Here is an 18,705-nt window from a genome sequence, read left to right on the forward strand (position 1 = left end):
CAGACTAGCCAGTTGGGTCTCTGCTGTCTATATCCTGAGAATATTTCAAAAGAATTTCAGAAAAGTCAGGACAAAGATCTCACATTAAAWTTTTTTTCTCTACCTAAATTATTAAAAATATTTCTTATCTCTAAATCTGAAAAACTCTGCTAAATTAAATTTGAGGAATACAGACACGCCTTTATTTTTAAAATGTTAATCAACTAGGCAACTAGATAGAAGTAGTCAATTCAGKTTAATTTCCATTCATCTAGGATTTTCTTGCATCAGCACAACTATCTTAGAGAAATGTTTAAACTCCATCAGAATTATCTGCCTCCATATGAAGTTCTATAACTCATTTAACCAAACTTACTTTAAAACTTTGGTGTCCTACTGTATCTGTTTTTATTCATCCTGTACAATGTCATCAAACCTGTTGCCGAATCAAGAGTATAAATTAAAAAAAAGAAAAAAGAAAAAAGAAAAAAGCCTGTGCACAGCGGGGATGCGCAGAGGGATTGACCTAAGATGGCTGTTACATTAAAAAAAAAAAAAAAAAAAAATCTTTATTACAATTGTGCTCTTTGACATTCATATTTTTGCTTTTGGGGAGGAGAGGTGTCGAGGAAAATCAAAAACTTGCTCTGAAGAAAGTTTGGCAGCCCAGAGCAGGGCGGTGCTGTGGCTTGGCTCTAGCGTGGGCCTCACAGCCACGAGAAATTGTTCAGCCGTTCCCTACGGCAAGGAGTAAACCTGAGCACTTCATGGACACCAGGCTTGGAGAAACCAGCGGGTGTTTCAAAGACTTAAAATTAGAGGGACAAGAAAATAAAATGATCTTTTTTACCTTGAAGATGCATGTCTAGAAAGGGAGGGGGGAAAAATAAATAAAAAGGATCATTCTTCCTGTTGTGTCTTCCAAAAAAACTGGAAATTGGTGCAATCTGATCAGGCTTTTAAAAAACACCGAGAAATTTTCCAAATGCCAAGAAAGGTGGAGAATTAAATARATATATCTTTCAAGTAAGGAAACAATTATTGTGCTTTGTAAAACATGCATATTTTTAAATGAAAAAGAAAATATTGTGTTTTTTAAATTTGGTTAAAAAATTCTGATAATTCGAAACACATCATTAGCAGTCTGTAGTTACCTCAGGTCTGCACCAGAGAAAAATAAAGATCTGTTTGTGTAAAATTATTAAGCAAAATAGCAATTATAGCCAACTTAAGAAAGAAAGAAACTACTATTTATGACAAGTTAATGGAAATTAGCATTATGAATGACAATTTAAGGAGKATTATATGAAATATTGCAGATTTCAACCAGCTAAAAATAGAGAAGCTACACAAGCCATAAAAATTGCACAATGTACAACTTTYAGTTCCAGGAATATTGCRTTTGTAAATCTTGACTACAAATGGAGCTGCTTTCTGACGGTTAAGATAGATCTTCTGGGGCCATAATTAATGTAGACAATGCTGAGCTTTCCAAGTGAGTCAAACATTCACAAATATGATATTACATTGGGCTTAAAGTTGTGAGATTTTTTATAAAATTGGTTATTGTTTGCCTTACAGTTTTTGAGCTGTTAGGATTCACTCTTTCAAGGTATGCTCCAGCCCCAAGAGACATTTTTAAACTGGAAATAAAGATTATCRTATAATCAATGTAGTATTAGTAATAGACTTTTAAAAGACAAGCAAAATCCCAAATATTGTGAAGCTCCCAATATGGACATAAGAGTCAGTGACGTCTACTGAAGAGTTCCTCATTATGGCAACTCCTGCTTATCATGCTTACTATTAACTCTTGCTCAAATAGGGATGTTTTAGGGGAAATGATACATATTTGGGATGTTCTTGGTAATCGTCAACAGGCCCTGAGGACTTTGACGACTTGTGCARTTTGGATCAGCCTGTGAAAGGCAAGTGATCACATGAGGAGATGGTTTTGTTCACCTCATGGAGCTGGYATCTGCAGGGACATCACATGTTGCTTTCCTGCCTCGCTGTTGCAACAGCCCTTCCTAAATTAAAGGTTGTTGCTTTAGAAGAGTGGCTCCATCGGGAAGCTCGAGCTGGACAGCACGTGATGCGGGGTAAAATACCTGTGTCGAGGGACGCTGCCGGAGCACGGACTTCGCTAGAATCTAGGTCCGGACCCGGGAGGAGAGAGTCGAGGCTGAAGGTGTCCCTGTGCCATTGCTTTGCTGCTCCCACCTGAGGCTGACTGGGGTCCCTGCTGCTCCCTAAAGAAAAGATAAGGCTCAGGGGCTGCATGTGACAAAACGGAGATGCTGCACGTTCTGCTCACTCTGCCTGGCAGCCAGCAGGACGATTAGGAGACAGAGACTTCCAGACTTAACGTGGCTTGAAAATGTATCTTTTTTAATTTAAAGATTCCCAATGACTTTTTCAATATGTCTCCAAAGCAATGAGAGAGGACAGCAATCTGAAGCATCTAGAATACACCAGCTGATGCATTTGATGATATGATACAGCATCCCAATCCAAGTGGTAAAATCTGGCATGCGTGCTGCCTCACAAGATGTAGCGCCACAAGTCACAGCTTTCTGCTTTAATTTAGCAATCAGTTTAGCAATTAAACCCCTCCATCCAAGACAGGMAACCTACTGGGTTCCACATGGACTACATTAGTTCTGCACAATATATGTAACGAAATCAAATGAAATCAAATGACAGCAGAGAAGTAATATGCGCTGCCTGGTCCATCTAGGAGTCACTCTGTACATCATTGCCATACTTCTAGCTGTTCTGTGGGACCACATGAATTTGCTGACTGGCCAGCTTGGACAATCAGTAGCACAGCAATTGATGTGGACCAATTTCTTGCACAGGTTGTAAGGCAAGCAAAGGAAGGCTATGGATGTGGTGACAACTGCAAATACCGCGGAGGTGTACTGGATATGGAGGGAACTGGGAGCATTGCTATGGGGATAAAGGAAATAGAGAAAGCTAGGGATATTGCAAGGGTGTATGAGGAATGGACTCAATAGTGGAGAGAAGCAAGATCTCGTGGATACTGGCTCATTCATGGTTTTGATTCATTTGCATAAATCTACAGAATCTTAAGCCACCTTGTGGGTTCCCCAGTTCTGCCTCAACCTTCTTAACTGTGCAGCACGGCTGTGGTATAACCAAAATCTTATAGGTTCTGTAATTCACTTCAAAGACAGCTTGTGTCAAAAGACTAGAGCTGATGAGTTTGAGCAGTGAAATATCTAGGTGGCCTCAGAGGCAGAATTAACGGAGCTAGAGAGCTTCTGAGTTATGGAAAATGCAGAGGGCAGTGAGACGATGGAGGGTTTACCTTTAGTCAAGAGAACATCATGTTCTGGAAAGGTTTGATCTTTTTAAGGAAAACAGTAACATTTTTGTTTACCTCTACAGACTGACTACTCATTAATTCCTTTAAATAATTTGCCTAAAAACAATTAAGTCATATTAGGGACATATTGACATTTAAGGAATAAATGAGGGCTGCTACAGTGTCTAAGCATGTAGCAATTACAACAGAACCTGACACATTACCGCATTATTTCTTAGAGAATTGTTTGTAAATTCTTGCAAAACAGAAAATATATGAGAAAAACGTAGGAAATCAGCTTGGTATTTGTGGAAAATATTCTGATCTGAATGCTATGAATTGAAAGAACATGATTAACTGGACTATGAGAGCTACAAGGGTAAACACAGTAATGAAATCTTAACCAACTGTAATCACAGTTAAAATGATGCAAGCTGTTCAGTTAAACAAGGCTTTATAGAAAAATTGATAAATTTTTAAATCAAATTTACTGATAATTATTTTAGGAATAAACATTTTTTTTCCTTGTAAATTTGTCTAAGAAATTTCAGTCTTGAATAACTAGTTATAGGAGACAGCTGAGCAATGTCCTTAGTTTATTTGTTTTTTATTAGTAGAAAGCATTTCCTTCAAATGCAACAGTTCATGTACCACATTGTTGTACCTACAAGCTCTGAATCACATCTGACATGACAGTTCACAGGAGGTGATGTGGAGATAATTTGTATGAGGCACATGGGATGTACAGAAATTACTACTTTGCTCTCCCAAAATCTTGTCCTTTATAAAAGTCAGTGACAGTTTGGTCAGTAATTTGACAAGAGGAGGAATCTAGATAACTGCCTTTAAAGGTTAATATGCAACTACCTAGAGCTAGTAAGAGACAGTGAGCTATGTTCTGAAAATGAGCAGCTTAATTTTCGGTGCAATTCACAAATTATAAGAAAAAAGGAATAGTTTCTGTCAATCAGTTCTTACCAAAATTACAATATGGATGGACCAAGGGCCAAAATGACTTCATTTGTCTTGACAAATACCCAGTCACTCTTCTGAGATTAGAGAAGTTACTCGGGAGTTTCATCAGTCTAAATGAGGTTAAAAACTGATATACTGAATGCAAAAAAGCAGTTTGGTTCATAATTTTCAAAAACATCATTCACAGCAAACATGGTCATCGTTTAAAAATGACCCAACTTTGCATCTGCAATGTATAATTTTAAAAATATCTCACAATCACAGTAACTATATCTAAGTCTTCCCAACAGGGGACATCCTGGAATACAGTTAGGACTTGAGCATTTTAGACCCTGTATTGTTTGGCCAAGCAGCAGGATAAGATAGATGATTTTAAACCACTTGGGAAAACCTTTGTTTTCATTAAATTTTAAATTACCATGAGATAATATTTACACCTATATAAATTTTATTCTCTGTTTCAAGTAAGTGCTGCCACAGTAAATACACTGAGCAAAAGAAACGGAATGAATATCACTGTCTTTTAGTTAAAGCACTCTCTGTGTTGTACAACGTGGTGTTGCATTGAGAGGTCCCTGGGATTTTGGCRCTGGCTTGAATAAAACTGGTATTTTGCTCACAGTGCTTGAACGAGTACATCAAAAGGACTCCTGACCACCAGCGAGCCTCGCAAAGGGCACAGCGTTGCTTGCAGACCTTGCCTCACTGGYGTCCTTAACCCAACGGGGCTGCAGCAACGTCACAGCCGGCTGCCCAGCAGGAGACCTTCTGGACTCCAGTGGCCCTTTCCTGTTTTATTTTCTTGCCAGTTTTTTGAGCATTTTAATAACATGCACTAATGGCATCAGTGCACAACTTCAAGCTATGAGATACGTCAAGGTCACCGTTTAACTGAATAAGTGTTGATGGATTAGGTTTTGTTTGTTGCTCTCTTGTGAAGCTCTTGATTCTCTATAAATTTGTTTGGGAAAATTGAACTTAGTAGAAGAAAAGCTGAAGTTTTCATTGGCAGGTTGGCCAAGAGGCTCTAAGGACAGAAAGCTTTGATGAATTTTCCCAGTCTGCAAGCCACAGTTCTCAGGTGCCTGGACTGACTGATGTGAACGAAAAAGCCAGAAAAAGTAAAGAGCTTTTAAAACTCTCCAGCACTTAGCCCGAGTGAATACAAGCCCTGCTGTCATGCCAGGGATGATATCACGAAGGGCAAACCGTTCTGGACAGACAGTCTGGGTGAGGTACTGGGAAAATCTTGCTGTTACGTATGGTGAGTCTGAATCAGGCAGAAACTAAAGCTGAGTTCTGGCAAGCAGCTAATGCCCCACCAGCGCTGCTCGGAGGAGGCTTYGGGCCGCTTGCACACGTACCTACTTTCCATGGCATGGGAAGCAGGCATCACGCAACGCCTTCCACTATTAAACATGTCCCATAGCCAAGGAGCTGGGAGCAGGGCCAACGYGAGCCTGCTTCAGCATATCTGGCAGAGAGAGGGAGCCGTTTTGTCCGGCAAGTGCCTCCTGCACCCCTGCATGCCCCGTCATGCAATGCACATTTTGCATCCTGTGCGGCTATGCATCTGTATTCTGTAGCTCTGTCTGATCCTATTATTGTCAAAAATAGTCTGTATAATTAGAGGTCCATTTTATTTATCATCAGGGCCCTAGGGCAGAGCCCCCCCCCGTCCCTGCCTGCCCCTGCCTCCTCCCCAGCCCCAGTCTCAGCCCCTTCCTATCTCAGCCCGGGGCCCTCAGTCGCTGCCCCGCGGCGGCCCCACCTCGGCCCGGCCCCTGCATTTGTTTTTTGCTTTCCAGTGCCTCATTTGAACAGGGACTACCCTGTGGGACAAGTTCCAAGGAATCTCCTGAATTTTTCCAATGGAATTTCTTAAGGAAAAAGTGTGACTGTAGTTGTAACCCCCCTCCAATAAGTATTTATCACACGCTGTATACTGTTCATAGGAACTTTCTCAGTTATTGTCAAGCAAAATCTCAGAAAGTCAGACCCGATTCTTCAAATGTGACCCACTGTCACAAATCAAATCAACTGTACACTGTGTTGACTGAAGGCCTGAACCAAATCACAATTTTTGTTGACTTCCAGCTTTAGATTAAGATCCTAAACCCTTTCATACTGCAATTTCAATCAACTACTTAGAGAAAAGTATTATTTCTAATAAAGATCGCCTTAAAAGATTTTAAAATCTTTACTCAGTCTTCCAAATATTTGGCACTGCACATCATTGCAAGCTTGAAATTATTACTCTGTTTGCTATGGCTTCTTTTATTATGCTATTATACAAGACTGCTGTACTTTGTCATTTGTAGGACATTACCTCAGACTTATTCAGGTACAAAGATGGACTTCTAGGATCACCAGGGGAGTCGAGAACCCATCATATGAGAAGAGAGAATGAAGAGCTTGGCTTGTTTAGCTTAGCAAAATAAAGGCTGTTAAGGGATCTAGTTGCTGTCTATAAATATATCAGGGAGGCAAACATCAGGGAGATGGAAGAGCCATTTAAACTAAATGACAACGTTGGCAAGGGAACCGACACAGACTGACCAGAATTACATTTATGCTAGAAACTAGAAAACGGTTCTCCCTTAGAGCAGCGAGATTTGGGAACAATTTTGCAGTTGGAGTAACTGCAGCAAAAATCCTAACCGCACTTAGAGTGGAACTTGATAGATTTATGTAGGGGGTTATATAATGTGATGCTCTGAACTTGATAGATTTATGTAGGGGATTATACAATGTGATGCTCTTAATTTTAGGAGAATAGATTTGATGACCCATGAGATCCTTTTCCGTCCTGTGCTCATGTATAAAGCTATCGTGTATCATACAGATCCAGTAACCTTCAGCTATTCAAACTTCAGAGCAAGCTATCCCAGTTATTTTATATTATTCAAGCTAGTCTTAAAAAAATAAAAACAAATGCTTTGGTTTAGTAAGTGTATTTCTTCAGAGTAGTGGTAAAACATAAATAAYTTTATCTACCATAATGGCAATAAAATGCAATAGAACTCAAACATTGTAGAAATAAACATATTTTTTATATTCAATTGACCATCAGTGAAATTCCTACGATTACTGATAATTAGTACTATCTGTCCTCTAAGGAYAGATAAATTTGAGGTTTATTAGAAATTTCATGCAATATTTTATCCATGACTTTAAAACTTTTGTAGCTGAAGCTGAACTGTTATTTCTGGTATTCTGCTCTAAGCTATAAATTAATTAGGGACAAGTACATTTTTGTGCTAGTGCATTTTATGTTGGAGAATATCCAAAAGATATAGCCAAAGGAACAGAATTATGATTGTTTCTCATTTACTCATTACTTTGGTTATAGCGTGTTTTGCACATGTGAGAAGACACTTGTTAAAAAACAGAGTTGTCTGTTTTTGGAGAACCTTTATATAACTTCATTTTTTTTATGCTTAAAAGATAGCTTTTGCTGAAGTAAATATCTGTGAACTATAAAACACAGAACTTCTTGGTAAAAAAAAGGTTGGAAAAAAATCTTCTTTTATCAGAAATAGTAAATTTTTTATAGACAAAGCATTTACAGAAAGTATTTTTCTAAATGTACACTCACACACACACACACACACACACACACACGCAGAGAGAGAGAGGGGGGGCCCAATAAAACTGGAACAAACTATGGCCATTCTGGAAAGTAGTCATATTTTTCTTTCATGTAGCTCCTATTTGAAATTTTGACAGGAATTACCAGCGTGCTATCTTCATATGAAGTGTATTAGCACAATGAAGACAAATTTTATTTTTTTACTTTATAAAATGCCAAAACGTTACTGTAAGATTTTTTATGTCTTAATCTGGCTCATCCAGCTCCCACCTAATAAGGTGATTTCATAAATTGCTTATCAGTTTTTATGGTTTCATTATTATCACCAGTTTACTTTCTTAGCCAGTGAAGTTTAAAATCTCTCACCAATTCCTCACGAAAAAATGCTAATTTCAGCCGTTCAGATCCATCTTTAGATRGTCTGAAGGAAAGAACAAATAGAATAGGAAAAATCCCTGAACTGCCATCAGCTAACAGATGGCTAACGGCCTGAATTATTGACTTTTAAAATCTTTCCTTATCTTATTCACATAAAAATCCTTTTTAATCATAGTAAGCTTTTGGCTTTAATCACACATAGTGAAAAACAAAAACCCATTTATGTATGTGTTTATATGCATWCTTGTGCATGTATTTTTTATTTTAGTTCTGCTGCCTTTCAGTTCTACTGCGCATACTTTCACTCATGCATCACGAAGGAGCATCCAAYGCTGACAAGGGAAAAAGATCATGAACTAATTTCAAAAGTGAGTCAGTAAAGAGATGTCGGGGCCCTGACAGGTGTCTAAGTAAATCCTAATGAACCACACTATTTCATTCAGGTTTGTTTATCATACATAAGAGATGGCTTCACTAAGGAACCATCTTGTTTTCTGAGTACCTGTGAGTTGTTAGGGGGAAGCAGTCTAGAGATGATCAGAAGGTTTGTGGTGCTAGATCTAGATCTAGACTCTCAGGCAAGAATTTAACGTGCACCTGCACTTTTGCTTATCGGCTGTGAGAAGCAAACCTGTTCTCAAGAATCTCAGAATTATCAGATCATTTCTGTGAGTGGKGGTCATCAACAAGCACTTCCCTGCACCCTTGCTCGTCGACAGCTTGGCGAGCCGAGCCCCTCAGAACTGGCTCTGATCTCATCTACGTCAGAGAAGGAAGCCAAGAAGTTAAGTAATTTTGACTTCTTTAATAGAGTTCCAGTAGAAAACTAGCCCATGTTCTTGGTGTGCCCTGGAAACTGCTTTCTTTAGTAGCTTATTTCTGGTTTACGCAGGCTTTGATGCAGTCTCTGAAGACAAASAAAATACAGAATTGAATAGCAGATCTGGAAAATTTGTTGTCTGTGGATTCAAAAGTTTAGGTGGCTTTGAGGGAGTCATAAGTACTTGGAAGAAAGATTGATTTATGTTTGCTAACCAGATAAAAAACATCAGGGTCAGGCAATCTCTACAGATGAAAATAGCTGGAGGCACGCAGAGTGCTCAGAGGAAGCTTCATATATCCTTGCCCTGTTCTTGCTCTCCCTGGATTTCTAATGTTGGCCACTGATTTGTGTGTTTGTTTGTTTGTTTTTCCAGGGTAGAGTAGTAATGCAGTCCCCAGCYGCTATAAATTATGCTGTGGTGTTCTCTACACTTGACTGAATTACAGGGGTCAGCACAGACAGAGTACAAGCCTTGAACCTCACCTTGGAAAAATTAGTCAGTGGCTTGCTACTTAGTAAACTTTTCTCTTTTCAAYTGATTGTTTTTGTCAGAATATGGAGCTAAAACCAAAGGACTTGATGCTCAGCTATTTTAAATTGTTATGGCTTGCCTGAGGCCCTTGGAACAAGGTAATTTATCCCACTGTAGTTCTGACATGGAGAACATACCATTATCTTACCATGGATGCTTTCACTGATGCCAAAGACATCTACTTTTAGAATGAAAACTATAGGTCATGATCTACAACAACACAAGCTAACCATATCTTCAGCTGAGGGACACAGAAATCATAGTATCTTCTGGCAGGTGCTCTGGAACAGGCTCATGTTAGTCTTAAACCACACACACACACACAAAAATTGTTGTTACTGGGCAATTCAAGTGAGAAAGCTGTTCTTGCAAAACAGTGTTTAATGGGCCTGAAAATAAGAACAGAGCAGCAGGGAAGTGCATAATGTTATCTCAAAAGCACTCACCGCACCCTTAAATTAAATCCAAAGTCAACTCTTCCCATGGACAGATACCAGGGTAGAGAATGCTATTTGTCACTGGGCATGCGAATAAGCTGCATACCATGGCTCAGATGTCAAAGCACTCTCTTCAGTAATGCCTTTAAGCTTTTAGTAATGCCTTAAACACCTAAAATTAAAGGTGAAGTCTTTGCACAGCAAGAACATTAGTGTTACATATATTTAGAGAGTTATATTTATTTATATAACAGCTGTTCCTCAGCACCTTTCAAGCTCAATTACTGCTGGAGCTGTTGTCAATTTTTAAACATTCTGTATCTCCTTCTTTGCTAACTCAGAAAGACTAGTTTAAGGTTTTCAGAGCTACAATTTAGAAATGTAGAAATGTATTCAGTTACTTCCTAACTGCAGACTAATCTGATACTCAAAATCATTAGCAATGTTCCCACAGTATGTCATAGCTAAAATTCCATATAAGCATATTTTTAAATTTATCTTCATTCATTTATCTATTTTGTTCGAGATTTGCTTTCTCACGGAAGAGTAGGGAAAATATACATCACTCAAATCTCCTTAAAGAATGCAGCCTCTGCTCTGCTTTATGTCAGATGATTTCATCAGCTCTTGGAGAAGGAACACTGGACCTCGAACAAGGGTGTCGGCAAATAAAAACTCATTTGGTTTGTTTTAATATTGTAATATATTAATTTATAATTTTAAGGAAATATGCATTATAAACACGGCATTGGAGACCTCTGCCAAAGAAAGGAAATGGTCTCTTTTATTTTGTGCTTTCCCTTCATGAAGGAGTTGCCTCCGAGGTTCTGCTCCATGGACCATGGACGGAGGGAGCAACTCCTGGAGCTCTAAGGCACTAGCATCACCCTCCACAGGAGGYGAGGGCACGGGATTCAACTGGCAGCAAACCCTTGTGAGCTACTGCAAACCCTGTAGCTCTATATCTGCATGTAACGGTACTGAAAGACCCCAGAACTTCCTGTTCCCACTGCGTAGCAGTTGTGTGCTCTGTTCTGCCGAAGTCAAGGGTACAGCTTAGGTTTTCTGAGTTTGTGGATGATTGTTTGTTTCCAGTTCAGCCTTTGATTTATCAAGGAATTCTTATTATTCTTCTCTCTGACAGAGTTTAGAGTTACCTGTATGAGTTTTTTTATGCTACTCATTGAACTGCTGTTCAGTAAATGTTAGTCCACCAAAAACACATACAGTTAAAATATGCTCTTTTGCTAACACTTTTCTTCCACTCACAGATTTCCTTTTGATAAAGAGATACAGAGTTCAGTGCCGTGAAATTCTCTGCACAGCTATGCCTGTAAGGTCTAAGCATTGTTTGTCCATGRGAAACTAAGAAGACGCTACAGAGTGCTGTTAGCTTTGACTCATCTGAYCAAAGGATTATCTGCTATTCTCATTAATTACAACAGCTCAGGTAGAAACATGTCCCCAAGCTTTATTAAAAATGTCTCCATTCTTTTTAATTGAAGGAAAGCAAGGAAACAACAGACATTTAAAGAAGAACAGTAGAAAGCAAAAGTGCACTTAAAGGTGATGCTAAAATAATGCTTAAAGGAATAAACTCAAAAAAAAAAAAAAACCCACAGTTTAAATATGTGTCATTAAAAAATTTTCCAACGTTAGAATTTTCCAGTATTGGTAGTTCAAAATATTCTTGGAAAGCAGTCACTCGATCTCTAATCTCAGAGAAGCCTGATTCAACAGTAATAAAAAATATCTTTATAGTGCAGAGAGGATTTTATGTGATTGTTCAGATGATCCCAGATACCTGATGTGTTTAGATGAGTYCGACACAAGGATTATATCTAAAGTAGTATGTTGATCAGTGCCAGGGCTGGGGAGCAATTTTGGCACAGACCAACTAGCGCTCTTTCTGGAATGGTTCAGGAATTGGTCCTGGCGAAGGGCTATTCTCAGTGGGAKCTTGGACACAGCTAATGTGAACACACGAGGCTAAGAAAGTTTTGTAATATAGATGTGACCAGACAGTGACAATCAGTCTCAGGGTCAGAAAAGAGGCGCTTGCAGGGTCTGATCTCCTGATAACAGGCATGGCCAAGGTGTCACCCGTGAACTCCTGCCCGTGTCTATATGGCACACTGCTTTCAAACGAGGACAAACGTGTGAGTAGCAGAAATGTGATTTCTTGCTCTACCAAAACCACAGCAGAACTGCAAAGCGAACGAGCAGCAGTCACACGGATGRCAGGAACTCCCGCGGGGGAGCGCGGTGGAGAGAGGACCAACGGCGAGCAGGGCAAAAACAGGGGAACAGCAGCTGCCACTGCCGTTTCGACAAAAGTAAAACGGTCYGAGCAAATCACGTCAGGAGCCCGCGCTGCAGCCGCCCCTAAGGGGAAGACCTGGGCAGAGAGCACTGCAGGGAGCCGGGGCGGACCCTGGGACCCCGAGAGAGTCCAGCTTGGGACCTGCTGGTGGTGGCAAATGCCAAACAGAGCCAGGACTGAGTTCAGACCATACAGAGGCATGAGCTGAGATAATTTTGATTCCAAATGAGTCAGCTGAAGATCCAGATGTATTACTAATAAAAGCATGTTTACACTGGCAAAGTGTTGGTGTGATACTTGGTTATCCCCTGCCTTCCCGAAGACAGCATTTCCATCCCACAGCAAAGGCAGATGGCCGATATCTATAGACACAAAGGTTTTATTTGACGGATCATCACCATACTGCTCCTTCCCACTCTCCCTCCCCAGCAGCAAGCGCAATCACGCTGGCCACACATTTTTTCRTCCTTTGGCACAGGCTGAGCTGAAGATGTATTGTTGGAACGGAGGAAACAAGATTCCTTCCCTCAGTTTTTGTGCGGTTGTACTAGAGCATCAGATTAAGACGTAACTGCAAGAAGAGCATTGCTCAGCCCTGTGAGCCTGCAGCGTGGGTGCTCCCGGCGAACGGCACGTACGCGAACCGGCTAGACCAGGCGAGATGGAGGGACCGGAGCAGCATCAGGACAGGCGGCATAGTCAGAGAATTTAGCTACAAATCTCTACCAGATGACCTTAGTGATATTTTTTTTTTCCAGAGGCTCTTAGCTGGGAATAATTTTCACAGGAATGGCAAAAGTCAGTTCCTTGCCACAGAGCAGTCCCCTAGCTGAATTTCAATAGTTCGCTCGGGAACACGGAGACTTTAAAACTCTTCAGCAAAATGGTTATGGGAATGTATTTAAAATGTGCAAACAACATTTTTTTCTCATCTCATTCTTGGAAATGCTTAAAGCGTTCTAGCTGAAACTTCCAAAAACAATTCAGACTCAGCCAGACATCCAGCCTGAACAACTGAAGTCTGGCAAAGCTGTAAGCAACTGGGTTTCGTACAGCATTAGACTTTTTAAATGAAAAGTGTCGGGCAAGTTGCATAGAAGTCTTTTATCAGCTTGCTCTGTATTATGTCTTCTCATCTCTGTCCTAGCTTAACATCGTGTTTTGCACGTCAGTTGCCACACCTGAATTTTAATACAGAGTTTAATATTTGCTCACATGCATACTTCCAGTTCTCTTCTATTCATAATTCACAGTTGATCAGCTATATTTTGCTAACAGGGTGACAAATCTGAGACTAACAGAAAATTCTTCGGATGTCTCYCTTAACAGAGTTTCATATTATTTTCTAAATCAGAAGAATCCGTGTAAACCTCAGGGAAGTATCTCAGTGGACCATCCTGACTTTTCAGTTGTCTCACGGCTTTAAGGAAGGACTCAYGAAGAAGATTAAAGAGAAAGCAATGGAAGCAGTTGACTAAGATCAACTGRTTCTCTTTCTAGAATTAAAAAAATGAGACTGAAAATACACATATCTATCTCGACAAGAATACTTATCAGCAAATCCATTCCCTCTGTTCTGTGTTCAGAAGAACTATTTCTAAAGATGCAAAAATAAAGACAGAGGTTTCCCTAAGCAAGTTCGTTTTTCCAYATATTTTTTGTTTGCCAGTGAAACATCAGAAGTAGTATCTTTTCTTGCTGTCACTGTCTTATTCTTAGTGTATTTTCTCATTTTTTAGCATGTACAGGAAAAAGAATTTACTCACGATTGGTGAGCTGATATAGGCAACACATTTTCAAACATGCCTTAAGAAATCCCTAAATACTTCTTACAACAATTGTAGCCCAACTTCCTAAGTTTTTTTCCTTTATTTGCTCTCCAAATGACCTATTATGGCAGCACTCTGAAAATACATGAAAACAACATAATATCTGCAATTTATGTTTTCCTGCCTGTAATGTTGTATGACAGCATTTTAAAGATGTATTTGTTTGACTTTCAGCCAGCATTTTCTGCTATGTCCTTGGGAATTCTGACCTATTACCCTATACTGAAGTTTTAATGCAAATGGCTAAAGGCTGGCTTTTTTTTCCCATAAAGAAATTGTTTTAATTTTATGGGGTTGCATAGATGAAATGCTACTCTGAAGAGTTAGRAAACAATAATTCTGCTGAAATCTACCATGGCAGAATTGCAAAATTTTTGCCACCTTTSAGAAGCTTGCAGAAAGAGAAATGTACCAAAAAGGAGATTTGTAGTAAGATTAACCTAAAATACAATAGTACGTACATATCTTCAAAGGCTGCATAATCTAGTTCCCCGCTGGATTCACAGTGGCTCAGGAAACCATGTTTTGTGGCTAACAGTAATGTAACATTGCATTAGTTATTTGTACTGGGAGCTATTTTTTCAGCGATGGTTCTGCACTTGCTTTTGGGAAGAAATGAGAATATGAGATTAATTCAAAAATTCCCCAGCACTCAAATAAATCCCTATGGCCTAGAGAAAGTCTGGGACACCTGCACACTAGCTCTGAAGGCTCCAGGACGGGCTCCTCGCAGCTCTGCCTGGTGTTACCACTACGTATTGGTCCTGCAGCCTAGGCTTTGCCCCATGGGGATTCCCTTTTCAGGGGAACAGGATATAAAACAGTCTTATCAGAGCCTGTTCATGAAATTATGCTGGGCAACGTCTTCTAGTAAACCGTTCATCCCACCTAAAAACATGGTTTTGAGTACCCTGAAGCAAATTTAGGTCCAATTCAGCATATATATAGCTTCAGAGAAATTTTTAAAAAAAATGGAATATATAAACCGAAGATTTAGTCCCTTTTTCTCTTTCTGATCCTTTTTTTTCCCCAAATTAAAGTCACAAGAAGTCACAGATACCTTCAGAGTGAGATAGAAAAAATGGTAGTTTCTCTGTTTTCTTTTTCTACGTGTCTTAATTCTCTTCTAAAACTAAGTAATGTTTAAAGTTCTTACTATACAGAAAAGAACTGTTGTTCAAATTGCCTGYCTGCTGCAAAATAGGTATTTGAACACAAATGACAAAAATATAGCAAAGCATTTATTCGTTTTGATTTTTTAAGTTCAGCCACCTCTATAGAAACTACAAATATATGCACAGTCTTAATCATAATTAATTTTCCTAGGAAACCTTTGAAGGACTGGCTGAGTCTTATTTCCACTTTTCTCCCTGGATCTTTCTCTTACTTGCTGACTGCTCCTCAAAMCTGTCCTCTCCCTTCTTCTGCTCCTCTCTCTCAGACCTTTACAGATGAAGGGGCAGAACTGAGGGCTCTGTATCAAATGTAGATGTTCTCGTTTTCCAGCTGGGACGAAACAGTGCTGTATTTGTGAAAAGTCCTTTTTGTCTGTGGATCACTGATATTACTGAGTGATTGATTATCGCTTCAAAGTATTTATGAACCAAGAAATCAGAGCACGCTTGCTAGGGAATTATACATTAAGATGGATGGTATATCATTTTTTTTAGATTAGCTAGGGTAACAAATATAGCTAATATTACTGTAGCAAAGGTAACAACTAACAATAGTAACAAATATCAACTGGCCTACTGCATAGCTACATACTTAATATTCTTTTTATTTGCATTTTCTGGCACATGTTTTCTTGGAGAGCAGGAGGGGAGATGAAGCGAGGGAAAGAAGAGCTGGTGCTGTGTCCCCGAGCGATGTGCTACGGCCCACGTGCTCCCCCAGCACGAGCTGGCCGCAGCTGTACCCTTGCCCACCTCCCGCCCCCAGGCTGGAGCCGTGCCTGCCCCAGAGCCGTGAAAGCCTTTGGCACGTTCATCATGCGAACACCAGGGTGTTCACCTTCAGCTGGCAGGCTCTTCTTCGCCCTTCATGCAAAGGCTACTCTTCCCTGCAATCTTTTACAAACTCATCATRTTGCAGAGTTTCTGCTATTCTGTCCCCCCTGTCTGCTTCTCATTGCCTTCACTCAGGTTCTCTAGTCTTTGTGACTTGCTCCCTGAAACTATTTTCTAATGTATCACCAGATACCTGTGCCTCACTACAAGTGACCAGTAGGCATAATTGCTTAGTTTTCAAAAGGAAAGAGGAGTTTTCCTTGATGCAGGTAAAGCCATGAGGTAGCCAACATTTTCAGTCTAAGTAAAGGAGCCTTGAGATAAGGTTGATGTTGGGGTGAACTGAAATGTTATCTGTCAGCTGTAGCTGTCAGCAAAAATATTAAAGAAACAGCAGCTGCATCATGCCACTAGCAGGGGAGTGGAGCAATCGTAGCTCCAAAATAGATTTTAGAGTCAGACAGAGTTTTCTTCTAATGAACCCCATTAATAGTCAGGGACTGTTTATTTTCAAACCTACTTTGAGCCAGATGATAAGACTACTTCTTTTAAAACGTTAGAAACATAAACTCCTGAAATACAAATAAAAAGAACTATTCAGAAAGGGACTTACAAAAAGGCATGTAACTACCCTTCTATAATGTAATTTTTCCTATTAATTATTCTCAGCTTCTCTAGCCTTAGATTTTTCCTCAACATTTTTTAATACATAAGTGCTGATATGACAATAAAAATGACAACCACGTTTCTCAGTTGGAAGAAAAAAAAATTAGCTTCTTTTAGCTTCTGTAACATTTAATCTTCCTTTTCAGAACACTTAATTAATAGGCTACTAAGATATCCTGAAATATTTTATTAAAGAATAACATTTTACAGTCTTTCTGGGTTGTCATTAAAGAAAATAATAAGCTGTTGTCTCTTCTGGATCTTGAATTCCAAGATAAATGTAATAAAGCTTGTGGCAGGGTCTTATTGTTTACTGCTTGGAAAATCTTATGCAACAGCATAATGCTGTTCTGATTTTTGAACTGCTGCTAATGAAGTACAACCAGACAGGGTACATTGCCATGAGTCAGGAAATCTGGATGTTCCTGGATAGAGGCCAAGGGAGCTTAGACACATCAGGGATGTGATGTATATGTAACCTCTGGGGGGGATACACTCAGTTGTTTTCAAGGATCTCAAGCTGCCTGATTCAAGAAGCAACCAAATGACCACCCTGAAATGAAGTTAATAGCTGTCCACTTCTCGGATTCCCTTGCTTATACACCAGGAGAAAAAGGAAGTAGGCTGTCCAGGAGAGCTTGGAGATTAGATATGAGGTTCAGCCTTGAGACAGCAAGTTCAGAACCTGCAGGGTTTCACTCTTTCATTGCAAGCAAAAAATCCCCAAACAACCCAAAAAGCAGCCTCCCCTACTCCTCTGAAACCCTGAAATTTACTTTGAGACTTCAAACTAGCCTTTTAAAGTAGAGTCTGTTAACGAATGGTAAAGATCCTGTGAGTTTTTCTAAGCGCACAAGTGCTGCCATTGCATGTGCATGGAGCCTCTCCCGAGGCCGCAATGCCAGATGCTCATCTCTTGGCAGCCACCTTATTAAAATGCCTCTACATTTCAGCACAGCACTAAGGTATGTGCAACATCCTCTAAAATGTTATCACTATATAGGCCTTGTTTTCTGAGGGAAAGCAACCGGTTTCTTACAGCTAGCTGTGGTTCATCTAAAGTGGTGCTGCTGGCTTCTTCTTCCCACTCCCCTTTCTTGCAGTTAAATAACAGACCCAGGAGACTTTAATTTCTCACTCATCTCCTACCCATTCCTGGTAGCTGCATCTTCCTTATCTTCCCAGAAGCCTTCCCCACAGCTTGTCTGGAGGCAGGGCTGTTGTTTCCTCTGCTGCCCATAAAAGTGCAGTACATGATCTGCCATTTACTCCCTGTCCACCTTGTCCTTTCAGATATGGTGGTGGCCTTTTGGACTGCTGCATTTTGCACCTTCTGTTTTCATGGAGGAAGGTCTCACAATGAAGAACTGACCTCATCTTCATGAAACCCAAGGAAAATCATGTGTCACCTAACCCTTTACCCTTTGGGAAAGCTCTCAAGCAAACTAAGAAATAACTTCCTGCTCTCCTACCTGGACTGGCTTCAGGCCTGCCTTTGCCGTTGCCGCTGGCACAGAACCAAGACAGGGCACAACGCGGCAGCCCACATCTGCCTGCTGCTGCGTTTTGGCAGCTGTGACGGCAGCCCAGCAGGTCTGTGCCGGGGCACGGGTGTCAGTGCAATGCTCCTTCCTGCCCTCAGGCTTGTCGGCTCTTCTAACAGTGCTGCCAACCCTGCATGTTCAAAATTTTGTCTTAAGCCTCCAAAATCTTGGAGCTCAGGAGGTTTTAAAAGCAATAGTCAGGGAGTCTTTTTAGTTGCCTTTTCAGGCCAGAACATTTAGAGCTCACAGGTTTAGAGCCACAGGGACTCTACTTTTTAATTTTTTTT

At 40.1% G+C, this 18,705-nt stretch overlaps 1 protein-coding gene across 6 annotated transcripts in view; it reads right to left on the reverse strand.

The window, feature by feature from the left end:
• The window catches only part of FILIP1 (filamin A interacting protein 1), a 110,494-nt gene that overhangs the window by 81,161 nt on the left and 10,628 nt on the right, over positions 1–18,705 (reverse strand). For 4 of the 6 annotated variants that reach the window (XR_014897154.1, XM_085316062.1, XM_085316061.1 and 1 more), the window contains exon 2: positions 2,091–2,231. The exons of 1 other annotated variant lie outside the window; for it this stretch is intronic. The gene's annotated coding sequence lies outside the window, so the exon portion shown is untranslated. Of the gene's footprint in view, positions 1–355; positions 368–2,090; positions 2,232–18,705 lie in introns of those variants that run through there. One more of the 6 variants, XM_085316059.1, reaches the window with a different exon arrangement.

The sequence above is a fragment of the Rhea americana genome, unplaced genomic scaffold (genome assembly GCF_003343005.1).
Source record: "Rhea americana isolate MKP2758 unplaced genomic scaffold, rheAme1 scaffold_45, whole genome shotgun sequence".
Classification (NCBI taxonomy): Eukaryota; Metazoa; Chordata; class Aves; order Rheiformes; family Rheidae; genus Rhea; species Rhea americana.